At 43.1% G+C, this 14,871-nt stretch overlaps 1 protein-coding gene across 4 annotated transcripts in view; it reads right to left on the bottom strand.

Moving 5' to 3' along the window:
• PPEF1 (protein phosphatase with EF-hand domain 1) overlaps positions 1 to 14,715 on the bottom strand; it is a 135,638-nt gene extending 120,923 nt beyond the window's left edge. For 2 of the 4 annotated variants that reach the window (XM_073227603.1, XM_073227605.1), the window contains exons 1-3: positions 11,399 to 11,568; positions 5,536 to 5,633; positions 2,438 to 2,553 (exon numbers count right to left, since the gene is read on the bottom strand). The gene's annotated coding sequence lies outside the window, so the exon portion shown is untranslated. Of the gene's footprint in view, positions 1 to 2,437; positions 2,554 to 5,535; positions 5,634 to 11,398; positions 11,569 to 14,585 lie in introns of those variants that run through there. The other 2 variants (XM_037020564.2, XM_037020566.2) reach the window with 2 other exon arrangements.
• Positions 14,716 to 14,871: the final 156 nt, after the last annotated feature.

Here is a 14,871-nt window from a genome sequence, read left to right as displayed (position 1 = left end):
AGGTTGGGCCAACTGTAATCATTCTTATAAATCATAACAAAGAATTCAGGCTTTAACCCAACAGTCATAGATTACAATTTCAAATGCTTACAGGGGCTGGGGCAGATAATAGAAATAAATAAAGCAACCTGGATAAAAACAATGGGATATTCTAGAGAGTTTTGGTCTAAATGAAACAGCTGCAACTTACCGGTAGCTCCCTTTTAGGCTGCCATCTAGAAATCTTGGCCCAGTGTTCCCCGATGTAATTTTTCAAGAAAAGCTGAACATATTTTTTATCTCCCTATTTTTAAATGTCAGTATGAGTATATTTCCACAAATTTAAGGTGCCATCTATTACAAGGTGCATCATTATTTTATGTACCAGTAACTAAGAAAAAAGCCACCCGTCAAACTATGACACTCCATCAATTTTAAGACACATACCAATTTCAGAGGTGCTAAAATGTGAAAAAAAAATGTGCATCTTAGTATCAATGAAATGTAGTAATTCTCATTTTCTCAAAACACTGTGTAGACTTCACGGATTTAGTGTGAGCCTGCCAGATTGCAAACTCTGTTTAAGTGAAGTGGAGCCTGAGGGTAATCTGATTAGATTCAAGCTTTAGGAAAATCTCTCCGAGGGTCAGACAGGGATGAACTGAGAAAAAGCCAGCCATAGGCAAACCGAAGAAGAAGCTCCTGCAACAAACCAGGAGACAGTTTGTTAAGGGCTGAATTAAAGCAGTGGTAATGAAGGTGGAGAGAAGAGGCCAAATGTGAAAGCCTTTTAGGTAATAAACCCCACGGGTCCCAGAGTGGGTACAGGGAACAGGGGAGACAGAGGCATCAAGAATGATTCCAAGGTTTCTAGTTTGGAATATTAGGTGGATTCATCACTTCTTCAACAACACTTACTGGGTATCGACCATGTGCCAGGCACTATGCTGGGCACTGGGGGCACAACAGTGGACAAGAGACATGGTCTCTGTTCTCTTGTCATTTATAGTCTAGTGGGTGATGCCATTTACTGAGGTATTAACAGGTACAAGGGTAGGACATGAAGGGGGACAAGCATGTTTCTGGTGAAGAAAAAAAGCAAAGAAATGTCCCATAGGCAGTAGAAGCCTGCATTTAGAGCCCAGGAAATAAATCAGGTCTGCAGATTCTGATTAAAGAGTCATCAGGTTGCTGATCACAGCTGAGGTGATTACAGAAGATAAAATCACCAGGGAGAGCTTGCAGCGTCAGAAAGCTATAGGGGCAAAAACAAAAAAGCCTGGGGAATAGAGACATTAAAAGGGAATGAGGAGGAGGAAAGAGCAAACAAAGGAGTCTAAAAAAGGAACAATCTGGAAAGGAAGAGGCCTGGGAGAGAAGGGTATCTGTAAACCAAGGGAGATGGGTATTATCATATAATCCAATATATCTTTATCTATAATCACTGCATAGAAGTAATTTACCCTGGCAATGTACAATTCAGATTTTCAGAGTTATGGGTGTTTTGCATGAATTCCAAATAGGCTTATCAGAACTGCTTATTTAGAGAGTTGTGATATTTTAAAATATTGCCGCAATCTGTTCCTTTAGCTTGTATGTGCTTGCATTTTGCATGTATCTCAGTTTGACATCTAGCGTGAGTCAATGGCAGAGCAATGGTAATTTCTTACTTCTTATTTTCCTTCTGCAGGAGCTATAATCTGCCATTCCAAGACAAAAGTAAAACAAAGCATATAGCCTTACGCAATTCCCTCTCATGTCAGAGCCCTGTGAATTGGCAAAACTGACCTACTGGCAGACAATGGAGTTCCCCTGCAAGAAGATCATGAGGTTCTTGGCCCAGAGCTCTATAGCAGGCAAGCCTGTGATATGGTAAGGCACTCTGGTCCTCTGCACTGGTTCAGAAAGCGCCTCCATTTTACAGAGAGGAAAGCAGGCCCGGAAAGGTTAGGTGGCTTCCCCAACATCACACACAGTCTTACAACTTGGGGGTAAGCACTCTTTCCATTACACCAAGGTCAATCAATTCCATCCTATAAAGATAGCTCTATATAATATATATATCCAAGTATGATAAACGCCATACGTGAAACATAAAGTCCATGAGAGTTGGCCAAACAGCTAAACAAACAGAAGATTAATTATCAGTCATATGGTTCTATGCCTACACAGATTTCATTCATTTGCTCAATAAGAGCTCTTATCTTACCCTTTTAAGTTTTTTTTTTATCAGTTCTACACTGGTTCAAGGAAATAGCCTCCTAGACCTTCACTTTGGTATTTGCTGAATCTTTTAGCCTGATCTACAGGCTCAGGTCACAGTCCATCATCATACTTACAGGTCTTACTTGAAGAGGACTCCTCAACCTTAGCTGGAATTTTTCCAGAGATGGATTCTAGAATGTTTCCTTAAGTTGTTTTGGCAACCCCACAACATTAGCTGCAGATAGCACAATACCTGCCAACATAAAGTGAGCAGCACAACTTCCTGCTTACTGGAGAGGCAGGTCCTGGCTCTTCAAGCTTTCTTTGAAGAAACTTGCCTCCTTGTCAACCATTTTTGTGTTCATGAACCTAGAAAACAAAGAACAGTTGGTTTCTTGGAGGAATGTTGAAACTATTAGCTAAAACAAGGCCTGGGAAAGAACCATGGCTTTCTTTTCCAAACCTCTGCCTCAGACAACTAAGAGCTTATGGCAAAGCCTTTGGAGAAGTTTTTAGAGAATTTTCTTTAAGAGCACTTATTCATGTCTTGGTTTCATTCATATATTCATTCAATAAATATTTGTCAAGCATCTCTTATGTGCCACTGTTCCAGACCCTGGAGATATACCAGTTAACAAAACTGATAAGCTCCCTTTCCTCATGAATAGTATAGCCTAGAGGGGGAAGTAAACATTAATAAAATAATCATAAAAACAAATGTGAAACTGCAAAGTGTTGTATGTACCATGAGAGTGACTCAGGAGGTCAAGCAAAGGCTTATCTGGGGAAGTAACTTTTGAACTGACATCTGAAAGGCAAATATTGATTAATTCAGTGATGGTGTTGATAGGGGGATGGAGTCAACCACACACTTGACTTAAGGCTCGGTGACCTGGAGTAAATAACTGGAGTCTATGATCTGGGGACTTTGAAAGGAGAATCCAGGGTTTAACATAGGTCTTAGTTTATTAAGGTAAATTTAGTATTTTCATCACTATTCCAAAGACTACAAGATCCGTGAGTCTCATTTACATAAAACTCTCTAAAACAGTGCCTGTAATGTGCTTGTAAATCACCTGAGGATCTTGTTTAAACACATATTCCTTGGGCCCAGCCCCTAAAGGTTCTGATTCAGGAAGTCTGGAGCGGGGCTCATGAATCTGTATTTCTAATAAACTCCCAAGTGATGGGGAAGCATGCGTTGAGTGGCACTGCTCTACAACACAGTATGACTTTTATTTCTTTAAATCTCTATTTCTTTTTCAACCCACTCCTTCATGACTTTTGAATTCAAACTATATTCTACAACATTCTTGTGATTTTTATGGTCAATTCAGTAGTATCACCAGAATAAAACAATGTTGTGATAAATACATAAAACAATGCCATAAGCTAAAGATCTCAAATATTTGGAAAGAATGAGCAAAATAACAATTAGAAGCAAACTAAGGTATCAGTAATGTAATGAAACTTCACTAATTTGCCCCAGTGAGGTGGACTGTCAACCTTACATAGTGAAAAGTCCAGTTGACAAAGCAGTTTTAAGGAAATGTAATATAAATTAACATGATGTAACTAAGGACAGGAAATTTCTATATGCTTAATGACTCTTTCTTTAACAGGTACACTTTCAATTTTTGAATGAAGCTCTGGATTTTACATAATATGAGATAAAAATAACCTCCCTTTTTAGGTCTCTGTTTCTTACTGCTGAACACAATTCCTGCTGCTATGCCATGTTCCTGCTGGTGCACCTACATGAAAGGACACTATGAAAACAAACTGGTGAGAGACCCAAGGTTTCTCTGGATTGTTACCTGAGAAGGTCATGAAATGAATACAGAGCCTGGAGCAAGCGACTGTCATTTTTAAAGCATTAAAAATGAAGTCTTTTGCAAGTAGTAACTCTATAGCATCTAACTACGCTGATAGACAATGACTGCAATGTGGGGGGGGGTGGTGAGGACTTGATAATGTGGGTGAATGTTGAAACCACAGTGTTGTTCATGTGAAATCTTCATAAGATTGTATATCAATGATACTTTAATAAAATTTTTTTAAAAAAACAATAAAACAATGTACAGGCACAAAAAAAAAAAAAAAAAGGAAGTGTTCCATACATGGAAGTATAGGAAGATTAGGAAAGGCAACCAGCTTCCTGTATTTCACAGAAACAGCAGCTCTGCACTTAACAGCTCTGTATGAGCTTCGGAAAATTATATAACATCTCTTTGCCTATTTCTTTGAAAACCAGGATAGAAATAGTACCAAGCATACTGGGTTGAAGTAAGGAATAGTGAGTTAATACATATTGTGGTAGCCATTGATAGTTGCCTGATATCCATTCTTCCTTTCTCCTTACCAATAAAATCTCAGCCAACAAAACCCGATTTGCTAGATTCCGTGGCAGTTAGGGATGCTCATGTGACACATTTCTGGCCAAGGAGATATAAGCAGAAATCTACTGGCTGAGGCTCCCAGGAAATGCTGTTTTCCTGATATAAAAGACAAGACTCCCCTGGCATGAACCCATCCCTCTTTACCCTTCCCCCTTCTGCCAGGAACCAGGATACAATACCTGGAGGAGGAGCAGCCCTCTTGTAAGCATTAGGAAGAGAGCCTCACGCTGAGAATGGTAACTCGGAAAGGTCAAGGGTGGGCCTGAGGCTTGGGTGGGTGATGTGAAGATAAAAACCAGCCCCTCGTGTTAAGTCCCTGCTATTTCACATACCTTATTACACGCAGCCAACCACATTCTCTAACCAATACACCTGTAAAGCAATCTGAGTGGTGCCTGGCTCATAATATTCAATAAATGTTAGCTGTTAGTATTATGATTTGCCCAGCATTCTGTTCCTTAGCCAGATAGCTAATAAGTATTCTCCTCGCTTCCTTACAAGGGTACTCTAATCTTCCGTTTTAAAATCAACCCCATCCCCATCCTCAGCCCTGTGGTTTGCAGGGGATTACCACCTCCCACTCGAAGTGTGGGCCTTGACTGGCTTAAAGCAATTAGTATATGAGCCCACTTCCCAAGCAATAGTGATTTTCCAGGGATGGACACATAACTCAGGCCTGAGGAAGTGAGCTCCTCTTCTCCTGGCAAAATGGAGTGTTAGGGTAGGCACATAGCTAAAGAGAGGCCATATGAGTGAACCTCAGGGCACCTGGAGAGAGTGCTGGGACGTAGACTTGTTCTTCTCCCCCAGGCGTGGTGCTCTGAGCAAGCCTGTCAGCATGAGGAGAGCCAGCCTCGGAGGTGCAACTGATCCCTGCAGAAGGGCAAACCAAGAGGAGGGCAGAGAAATGGGGCCGGAGCCCTCCACTGTAAATCTCTGGATGAAATTTTACCTTTGGAATTTTCAAGTCAGATGCATCTGAGACTGGTTTTGCTAACTCAGTTTGGGCTGAATCCTCTGGTACTTGCAACCACAAGATTCCTTCTGATACTGCTGGGTGAAAAAAAGAATGAATTAACATCAGGGTCACAGACCTAGAGGGGAACTTCCCAAACTCTGATCGAGTGCATCTATTTAATCAGCTCTATAAGTCAAGTACAATATAAATTCCTATCAAATCTCCTTTCCAAAAGAAAAGAACAGCAATAAAATCTGTAATTTGCAATTGTGTAAATTCATTCAAATTTCCCTTCCAGAAGAAAAAACCCAGCCAGTTCAAAGTGTGTTGTTCTGTTTTGTGTTTTGTAAACATGTCCAGGAGAATTTCTTTAAGAACAGATGTGCATCTGAGTTTTAGGATGAATGCTGGACTCAGAGGGAGACACTGGAAACCTATGACTAACACTCAAACAATATCCAGACAGTTGTCATGGCAGCCTGCTCATTCCGCACAGAGTAGAACCCACTGCATTTTAACAGGATTTAGCAGAAGGAAAGCTGCTAGCCTGCAGACAGTCTCTAACAGACTTAAGCAACCTCCTAATTGGTTTTGGGTTTTGTATTATATATAGCCTTCAGACTATACCCTAACTATATCCCCCTAAATCACAAATACTTAAAAGTACTAATAAAAATGCATAATATGATTTTTGTTGAATGCCTGCATAACTCCTGAAATCGTCCATCAGAGTACGAGGCACAGCTTTGAGGCCAGTTCTGTTGTCTGCACTGTTGGATCTCATAAATCTAAAGAAGACAGTCAAGTGTTGGGCAAATAGAAAGAATAGCCAATTTCATTTCCATCACCAATTAGCACTGGCTGGATGCTGCTAGCAGACATTTCCTTTTAAGTGGGGTACTGGAGGAGTGGGGAGTAGCCAAATTGTTCTCTGTTCAGTTACACAGTCCCATGGGAAGGACTTTAGAAATCAGAGGCATCTCAAGGCATATAAATAAAGGAGGGGGAGACAGAGTATTTTGAGTTGATCTGTTCCTCTCTTGAGTGGCTATCTCTATCAAATCTAAGCTTGCTGGATGGGATTTTTGGGTAATCTTGGAGATTATTGAGAGCTGGTGTTCAGAGGAATACCACAAGGCCATCTTTACCCTTAGACAGGTTTTTGCATATCATCCTACCCCCTTGCCCCTATACCTTTTCCTTTTTTGAGTTTCTTCTTTAAGAAGGAGGAGACTGGGTCTAATTAAAATCCAATAATATCCTAAATTAGGAAAACCACATCAAGCCATTATCATCCATTAACATCTTAGAACAAATTAGTCCTTTGGGTTAATTAATGTTCTTCAAACTCCTGGTGATGGGGCCATGCCATGCACTTAAAAAAAAAAAACTTCCCACACTGTCCAACACTGTGTTCCCAGACATATTGCAGGCATGTGACAATAAACAATTTCAATCAAGGGACTGGAATTCAGGCTGGTCCCTCAGTAGCCAGTGGGCAGATTTAAAGACATTGCCAAAATGGTATAGAAGACAGCTAAGGGTGAGAAATGTGAGAATGTTGAACGAGTAGAGATTATATTTTCCCTCAAGTAACTGAAACTCCCACTCCTAAAAATTAGGAGTTTTGTTTTTCATACGTAAAATGAATCTAGAAGCAGGAAATCCAAGGCTGGGACCCAGGCACCTTCCTTCTTTTGTCTGAGCCATGTAGCTTTCTTCTTCATAACTGTCAACTCATAGTCACAAAACGGATGCTCTACCTCCAGCATTGCATTTGCATTCCAGACAGAAAGTGAAGAACTAAGGGCAATATGGGGCATACCAGCTGAGTCTACCTCCTTTTAGAGAAATGATTGTGGAAGCCAACCTACTTCCACACACTCTTTGGCCAGAATTGTGTCACAGTCTCTTTTAGCTGTAAGGGAGCCTGGGAAATCAAGCTGTTTGAGCTGGACTATTGGCAAATCAAACAAAATCAGACAATACAGTACAGAGGTTAAATACAGCTTAAGAAGCCAGATGGCCTGAGTGTAAAACCCTGCTCCTTTATTTACTAGCTACATGACTTAGTCAAGTTACCTAATTATTCTATGCCTCAGTTTTATCATCTATAAACTAAATGAAATAACAGTACCTTTCTCACAGGGTTCTTGTGAGGATTAAATGAGCTGATATAAGGGAAGAGTTTAGAATAGTCTCTAATACATAGCAAGCACTATACACGTGTGTATTGGATAAGCAACAAGCAGTTCTCACCACAGATGTGTTGCCTGTAGCTCTGTAACTTTACCTGTCCTGGTCACTGTGCTATGTGTGAGCAAGTGCCCTGCTGTTCTCGAGCACTGCTGGCTCCCAAAATCAGGAAAACCAAAACCCTGCCCAGCCAGAAATGGCTGCTCCCCTGACCATCAGCCTCTCTCCCCATTTACTGGAAACTGAGGGCAACCAAAACCTCCCAGAGTCCAGGCCAGAGCAACCCTGCCAGACACCGTGCTGATGCTCATACATTTCAGACATGAATCATCATGACTCCTTCTGTTCCAGGTGTCAGTACACACAATTCCAGCTGGCCTAAGCAAAACTGGGAATGCGTTCTTCAAATACTTGAAGGGTCAATAGGTATACTTAAGGTGTGACTTGGGGGAGGCCTTAAAGTTAGCACCCAGGCATTCTATTTCTCAGCTCCAATCCTTTGCTGTTGGCTCCATTATTCTATGCCTCAGCTTTATCATCTATAAACTAAACGTAGTAACAGTACCTTCAGGCAGGCAGGGGATGCCTTTCATGCTTTGGGGTCACCCATTAACTTCTCAACATCCTCCCTATTTTCGTCACTCCCCACGTTTGACACCTGCCTCATTGAAGGAGAAATAAAAGAAAGACATTTGCTTTTCCAGCCTCCCCATAGCAAGAGCACAGGTACGTAACCAAGACTCTGCCAGAGACCTCAGCTTAGAAGAGGGCAGCACAAGGAGTCAAGGACTTACAAAAGCCTTCTTCTGATGAGGTTAGTGGCCAACGGGTCCAGTTTTCAGAGACAGCAGTGACAGAGACTCTGGGCCCCATCTCTGGCTCTTTCCAAGACCTTCTCAGAGATCCGATGAGCCTCTTAATATTCTGCGATAAATGCATTTTCTTCTTAAACTAGTAGGACTGTTAAATCAGCTTAGGTGATGTAATGCTTTGGTAACAACGCCAAATCTTAGTGGCTTACAGTGATCAAGGTTTATTTGTCACTCTTGTTCCATGGCTAGTGTAGACTGGCTGCACTTCTGTGACACATGCCTTCCCTCTGAACTCAGGCCAACCTCTCTCTGAACCCTTGCTGTTCTCACAGCAAAGGGAAAACATCAAAATAGTGAGCCACAAGCTGGCGGTTTGTGCTTTTGCTCGGAAGTGATACACACTTCTGTCCACATTCAAGTGGCCACAGCAAGTCATGTGGTCAAGCCTATCAGTGGGGCAATGGTGTAAAAATCCTACATGGGGAAGAGCAGTGAATATTTTGAACATGAGGGCTCTGCTGCATGCAGCTAAGAGCCCTGTCTGATACAGTGCAATAATAAGATGGCAGCAGAACCTCCAGCCTCTGGGTTATCCAGGGTGAACAAGGACATCTCTCTTCTCAGGAATTCAAGCAAAAGCCCCAGGATAAGCTCTGACTAGAACTGATTGCCTTGGTTTGAGTCATCCCCAGCCTTGAACAGACTCAGTCAAGACATATTTATTGAGCACTTACTATGCATTAGGCACTACTTTGGCTCTGTGGAATACAGCAGTGAACAAGACCAAACCCATGTCTTCATACAAATTTCATTCTAGCTGAGGATGGTGGGCAACAGATAATCAACAAAACAAATAAGTATCTGGAAAATTTGATGATGATAAGTTATAGATAACAAAGCAGGAGAGAGGGATACTGAGTTTCAAGGGTGAAAGGGAAAGGAAAATAGCAATTTTAAATAGGGCAGTCAGGAAAGGGTCACTGAGAAGATATTTAGGCAAATACCTGAGCAAGGTGAGGTAGCAAGCAATGGAGTGACCTAGAGAAGGAATATTCAAGGCTGAGAGAAGCAAGTGCAAAGGCCCTGAGGCAGAAGAGGCCTAGTGAGTTTGAAGACCGGTAAGCAGGCAAGTGTGCCTGCAATAAAGTAAAAGAAAAGGCAAAGTAATAGGATATATAATTAGAAAGGTAACAGATGAGAGGTTAGATCACTTAGGGCCTAGCAGGCCACTGTGAGGCTCTGGCTATCATTCTAGTTATAGTGATGAGCTATTGAAGGATTATGTGCAGAGGAGTGACAAGATGTAACTTAAATTTTAAAAGGATCACTCTGGCTTCTGTGTGGAGAACAGTCTGTAGGGAGAAAAGGGCAGAAGCTGGGAAGCCAGGATATGAGGGTTGTGGCAATGATCCAGGCAAAATGCGATGGTGGCCTTGATTACTATGGTAGAAGAGGAGATACAGAAAGTGATCCAATAGAGAAGGTAATTAATGATGCAGGAGAATGAGGGGGCTATTGTTAGAGTGATTTCCCTGAGTAGGCAAGAGCAGGTGGAGGGCTGTGCCTCAATAAAAATGCAGACAATTCATCTAGGGCAGGATTTCTCAGCCATGGCACCTCGGGGACTGGGTAACTTCTATTGCGGGTGGCCATGCTGTGCACCACAGGGTATTTCACCACATCCCTGGCCTCTACCCTCTAGATGCCAGCAGAACACCAAGCACCCTCCAGCAAGTCATGACAACTCAAAATGTGTGTGCACACATTGCCAATAGCCCCCAAGATTTTGCCCCCCACCAGGGGACATTCTGGACTGTCACAACTGGTGGGTGGGGTGCTATGGGCATCTGGTGGGGGGAGGCCAGGGACGCTGTGAGACATTCTGCAATGTATACAGGACAGTCCCCATGACAAGGAGCTCCTCAGGGTCACCGGAGGTGTGAGTAAGAACCCTGATCTACAGGAAGAGCCCTGTTCTAGATCTGTGAAGACACAGATACAGGTAGGTGGGCAGGTGCTGCATGTACTGCGGAAGTTCTCTTCTTACTGCTTCCATTTTTTTCACTAAGATAAGGAAGCAAGTTCATCAGCTGTAAGCGAAGTTGGGGAAGGAAGGTACAGGAAGTATAGGGAGGGAAGATATGAAACTGTCCTTTAGGAGAGGTAGTCAATGGATAGACAGGGGAAGTGGACACAACACTGGACTACATTAAGGGCTCACTTGAGTTAAGTAGTCAAGAATTTAATGTGAAACCTGTTAGCCTGGATGTGTGTTCTTGGGGCCATATTCAGGGATGGAGTAGAGAGAGAGTTGGATTTAACAGACTGGTTTTGCCAACAAGTACAAGCAACAGAGAGCCAAATGAGTCATAAAAATGACCATAATTTGACCTAGGTAAGAAGACACGGATGTAAGTGACCACGAGAAGGTAGATGAGCAAAAAGCAACAAACATCCATTTCATCAGACTAATTTCAAATGTTCTGAACATAATGAGCCATAAAAGGGGAAAAATAAGGTGAGCTCTGCCATACTAAACTGATGACTCACTCTACTTAATAAATACTTCAGTAGTCCACTGAAAGACAGAGCATAATTGTTTCTAAATGAAATCAGCGAAACTGAGCTTCCTAAACCAGCTCAGTACCTGGGACTATGCTTTCTTTGGTCGAGATACTCTCCATTGGTGGAGCCATAAAACACCGAGGAAATCGCACTAAACATCTGAGAATTCACAGGACTCAAAAAGTTTTAAGTGACTTCTAGTCTTTATTTACAATTTTATATATTTGTCTTATAGTTGTTCTTATAGATGCTTATAGTTGTCTTATAGATGCTTAAGGGCATACCTGGGGGTGTCAGGCCTCACAAATCTGACTGAACAGACTGCAGTGCCAGGTGAAACTGGCCATCTGAGGTGCTCTCCATGATGCTGGTGGTTTCAAGGTGAAAGTCATCAACACTTGTTTCCAGCAAGCTCTTGGTTCCTGCTTTGGAGGATTCTGTTCAAAAACTATAAAAGATTTTTTTTAAAAAAAGGTATCCATTTCCACAAGAAACATGAAATGCTGGCAAGGATGTGCAGAAAGGGGAACGCTCCTACACTGTTTGTGTGAATGTAAATTAGCTCAACCATTGTGGAAAGCATTGTGGAGGTTCCTCAAAAAACTAGAAATAGAAATACCATTTGACCCAGAAATTCAACTCCTAGGAATTTACCTGAAGAAAACAAGATCCCTGATTCAAAAAGACACATGGACCCCTATGTTTATCACTGCTCTATTTATAATAGCTAAGAAATGGAAGCAACCTAAGTGTCCATCAGTAGATGAATGGATAAACAAGATGTGGTACATATACACAATGGAATATTATTCAGCCATAAGAAGAAAACAAATCCTACCATTTGCAACAACATGGATGGAGCTAGAGGGTATTATGCTCAGTGAAATAAGCCAGGCAGAGAAAGACCAGTATTAAATGATTTCACTCATCTGTGGAGTATAACAACAAAGCAAAACTGAAGGAACAAAACAGCAGCAGAATCACAGACTCCAAGAAGGGACTAGTGGTTACCAAAGGGAAAGGGGGTGGGAAAGGAGGGCAGAAAGGGGGAGAAGGGGATTAAGGGGTATTATGATTATCACACATAAAGTAGGGGGGGGCACGGGGAATGTAGTATAGCACAGAGAAGTAGTGATTCTATAGCATCTAACTACCCTGATAGATAGTGATTGTATGGGGTATGTGGCGGGGAGTTAATAATTGGGGAGTAATGTAGTAACCACAATGTTGCTCATATGAAACCTTCATGAGATTGCATATTAATGATACCTTAATATAAAAAATGTTTTTAAATAAAGTAACAAAACAGCAGCAGACTCACATACTCCAAAGAGGGACTAGTGGTTACCAAAAGGAAGGGGTTGGGAGAGTGGGAGGGGAGAGAGGGAGAAGGGGATTAAGGGGTACTATAATTCACAATCACAATATAGGTAGGTCATGGGGAAGGCAGTGCAGCACGGAGAGGACAAGTAATGACTCTATAACATCTTATTATGCTGATGGACAGTGACTGCAATGGGGGGGAACTTGATAATATGGGTGAAGGTTGAAACCACAATGTTGTTCATGTGAAACCTTCATAAGATTGTGTATCAATGATACTTTTAAAAAATTCATACAACCAATAAATAAATAATTTTTTTAAAGGTATCCATTTCCTCACTTCATATTCATGCATATGAAATAGCACATGGGAACGTGTCGCCTTTGTGGACATGGGCCTCCTGAAACCACTTAGGTATCAGAAGGCTGAGTATGAGCCCAGCCCTGACCCTCACCAGCAGACTGGGCTCAGGCAAAACATTCACTCTTCAGCTGAAAAATGGAGAAAGTAATACTTACACAAAAATGTATGTGGAAGTGCTTTGTGAACCATAGTGCACTTTACTAATTATAGAGATTGTGACTACACCTGGAGGGCAGTGGAGGAGTGGAACAAAAGTTTCCTTCCCTGTCAGACTGGAGAAGAGGAACAAGAGTTTTTCACTAAAAGGCAGAAACCTGTGTTGCATGCATCAGAGATGAGCCAGCTTCTTTCCTACATGGAATGCATGTGTGGGAACTTGGTCAAAGCTTGCACTTGGTGAATTCACCCTTCCAGCAAGGGCAGACAGAAAGCTGCAGGAGAGCAAAGCATTCCCTAGAGACAAGCAAAGCATAACTGGTGAGTGGAATGTTAGGCCCAATTCTTGGCTGCCTTGTTTTGAACTGACCAGAGTTGGGAAACAGGTAGATAATAATTCTTATTGGGCATCCTGGAGTCACTATGGCTCTCTGACCCGCAGGAAAAAGGGAGCTTTCATGAATTCATCCTCTAGCTGGTGGCTGTCCACTCATGGTCATCTCATGGCTCACAATTAAGCTTCAAGTGCTCAAGAGGCCTCTCGAAGTGTGTCACCTAAAAGGCATTCTGGAAGGGGCCCCATGATTACACGGAGCCAACTAGGACATAGGACACCTGGTACTACAGAACCCAAGCCAGCTGCAGGCCTGCCCCTATTTCTGTGGAAAAACTTACATGGTGGGTAACTGCCTCCATTTTCCCACTTGGAAAGTAGGGATAACATTTAGACCCAAAGGGGAAAGCAGGGCTGTCGACTCCAACCCATGTTCACGAAGAACACCGAGGCTTAGGAGGTGAACTGACTAGTTCAAGAGTACACAGCTAGTGAGTAGCCAAGACCAGAGTAGAATCCAGATCACACTCCCAGGTTAGTGCGCCTTCCAGCCACCTGTTTCTTCCACCGGCCTCCCCAGTAAGACAGGAGTTGGCTGCAGGGATTGCTTTTATACGATCAGTATCATTTCTCCATCCACTCTGCCAACCTCAGAGGAAAATGCTAGGGAAAACGACACTGCAGCCTTCATCCATGTCCAACTCAATACTTAAAAAATGCCCCCCAAGTGGTTTAAAGTGGGTTTTCAAGTCATCCTAGGATCGTGACGAAGATCCATCTAGAAGCACCGTGGAGGGTAAACGGCACTGACAATGAAAACCAAGAACCAACACCACATAGGCACCCTCTGTAAGAGGGTCCAGCACCTCCATCAGGACCACAGTCCCGGAAGCAGAGCGACAAGGTTCACGAGGCAGCACTGAGTTTAATGCTGGGCTATCACCGTTTTGGAATTATTAATTACTTGGGAACAAAGAACCTGGCAGCTTCATTTTACACTGGGCCCCTCAAATCTTGGGGCAGTCCTGCTTCCTCCCCTTAGCCAGAGAGGGGTGGCCTGTCTACAGCGCCCCTCCCAACCCCACCCCAGCCCTGGTCAAATAGGAACAAACAAAAGCCCTGCAATTTTTAGCCCTTCTGGGGCTTCGGGGGTGGGGGTGGGGGTGGGGGTGGGGGTAGAATGCCGTGGAAAATTGTCAGGGGAGCATGAAGAGCCTACACCCTCGGACTGACCAGCGGCTTTTCCCAATTCTGGCAAAAATAAATGCCAACATAAAAATGACCTTCAGCCCACCCCAAACCGCGCGCTGCCTGAATCTCAGGCTCCAAGTGGAGCTCCCGTCAGCTCTGCTCCAGACTCAAGGCCTCCAATGCTGCCGGACTCAGGGTCTCCGCGGGGAGAGCGGGGAAGGTACACGTCCCTCACGAGCGGAGGGAAGTTGTTCGTGGTACAGGGCCCGGGGCAAGGTCCGCTTCCGCCCGCCCCGCCGGTCTTGCCGACGCCCGGCCTGAGCAAAAGTTTGGGGTCACGTGATTAGCAGGGAGGCGCTCTTAGCCAGGAGGGTAACCCCGCCCTGGTC

This window comes from Manis javanica, chromosome X (assembly GCF_040802235.1).
Source record: "Manis javanica isolate MJ-LG chromosome X, MJ_LKY, whole genome shotgun sequence".
NCBI lineage: Eukaryota > Metazoa > Chordata > Mammalia > Pholidota > Manidae > Manis > Manis javanica.
This window is presented reverse-complemented; position numbering and strand designations above follow the sequence as displayed.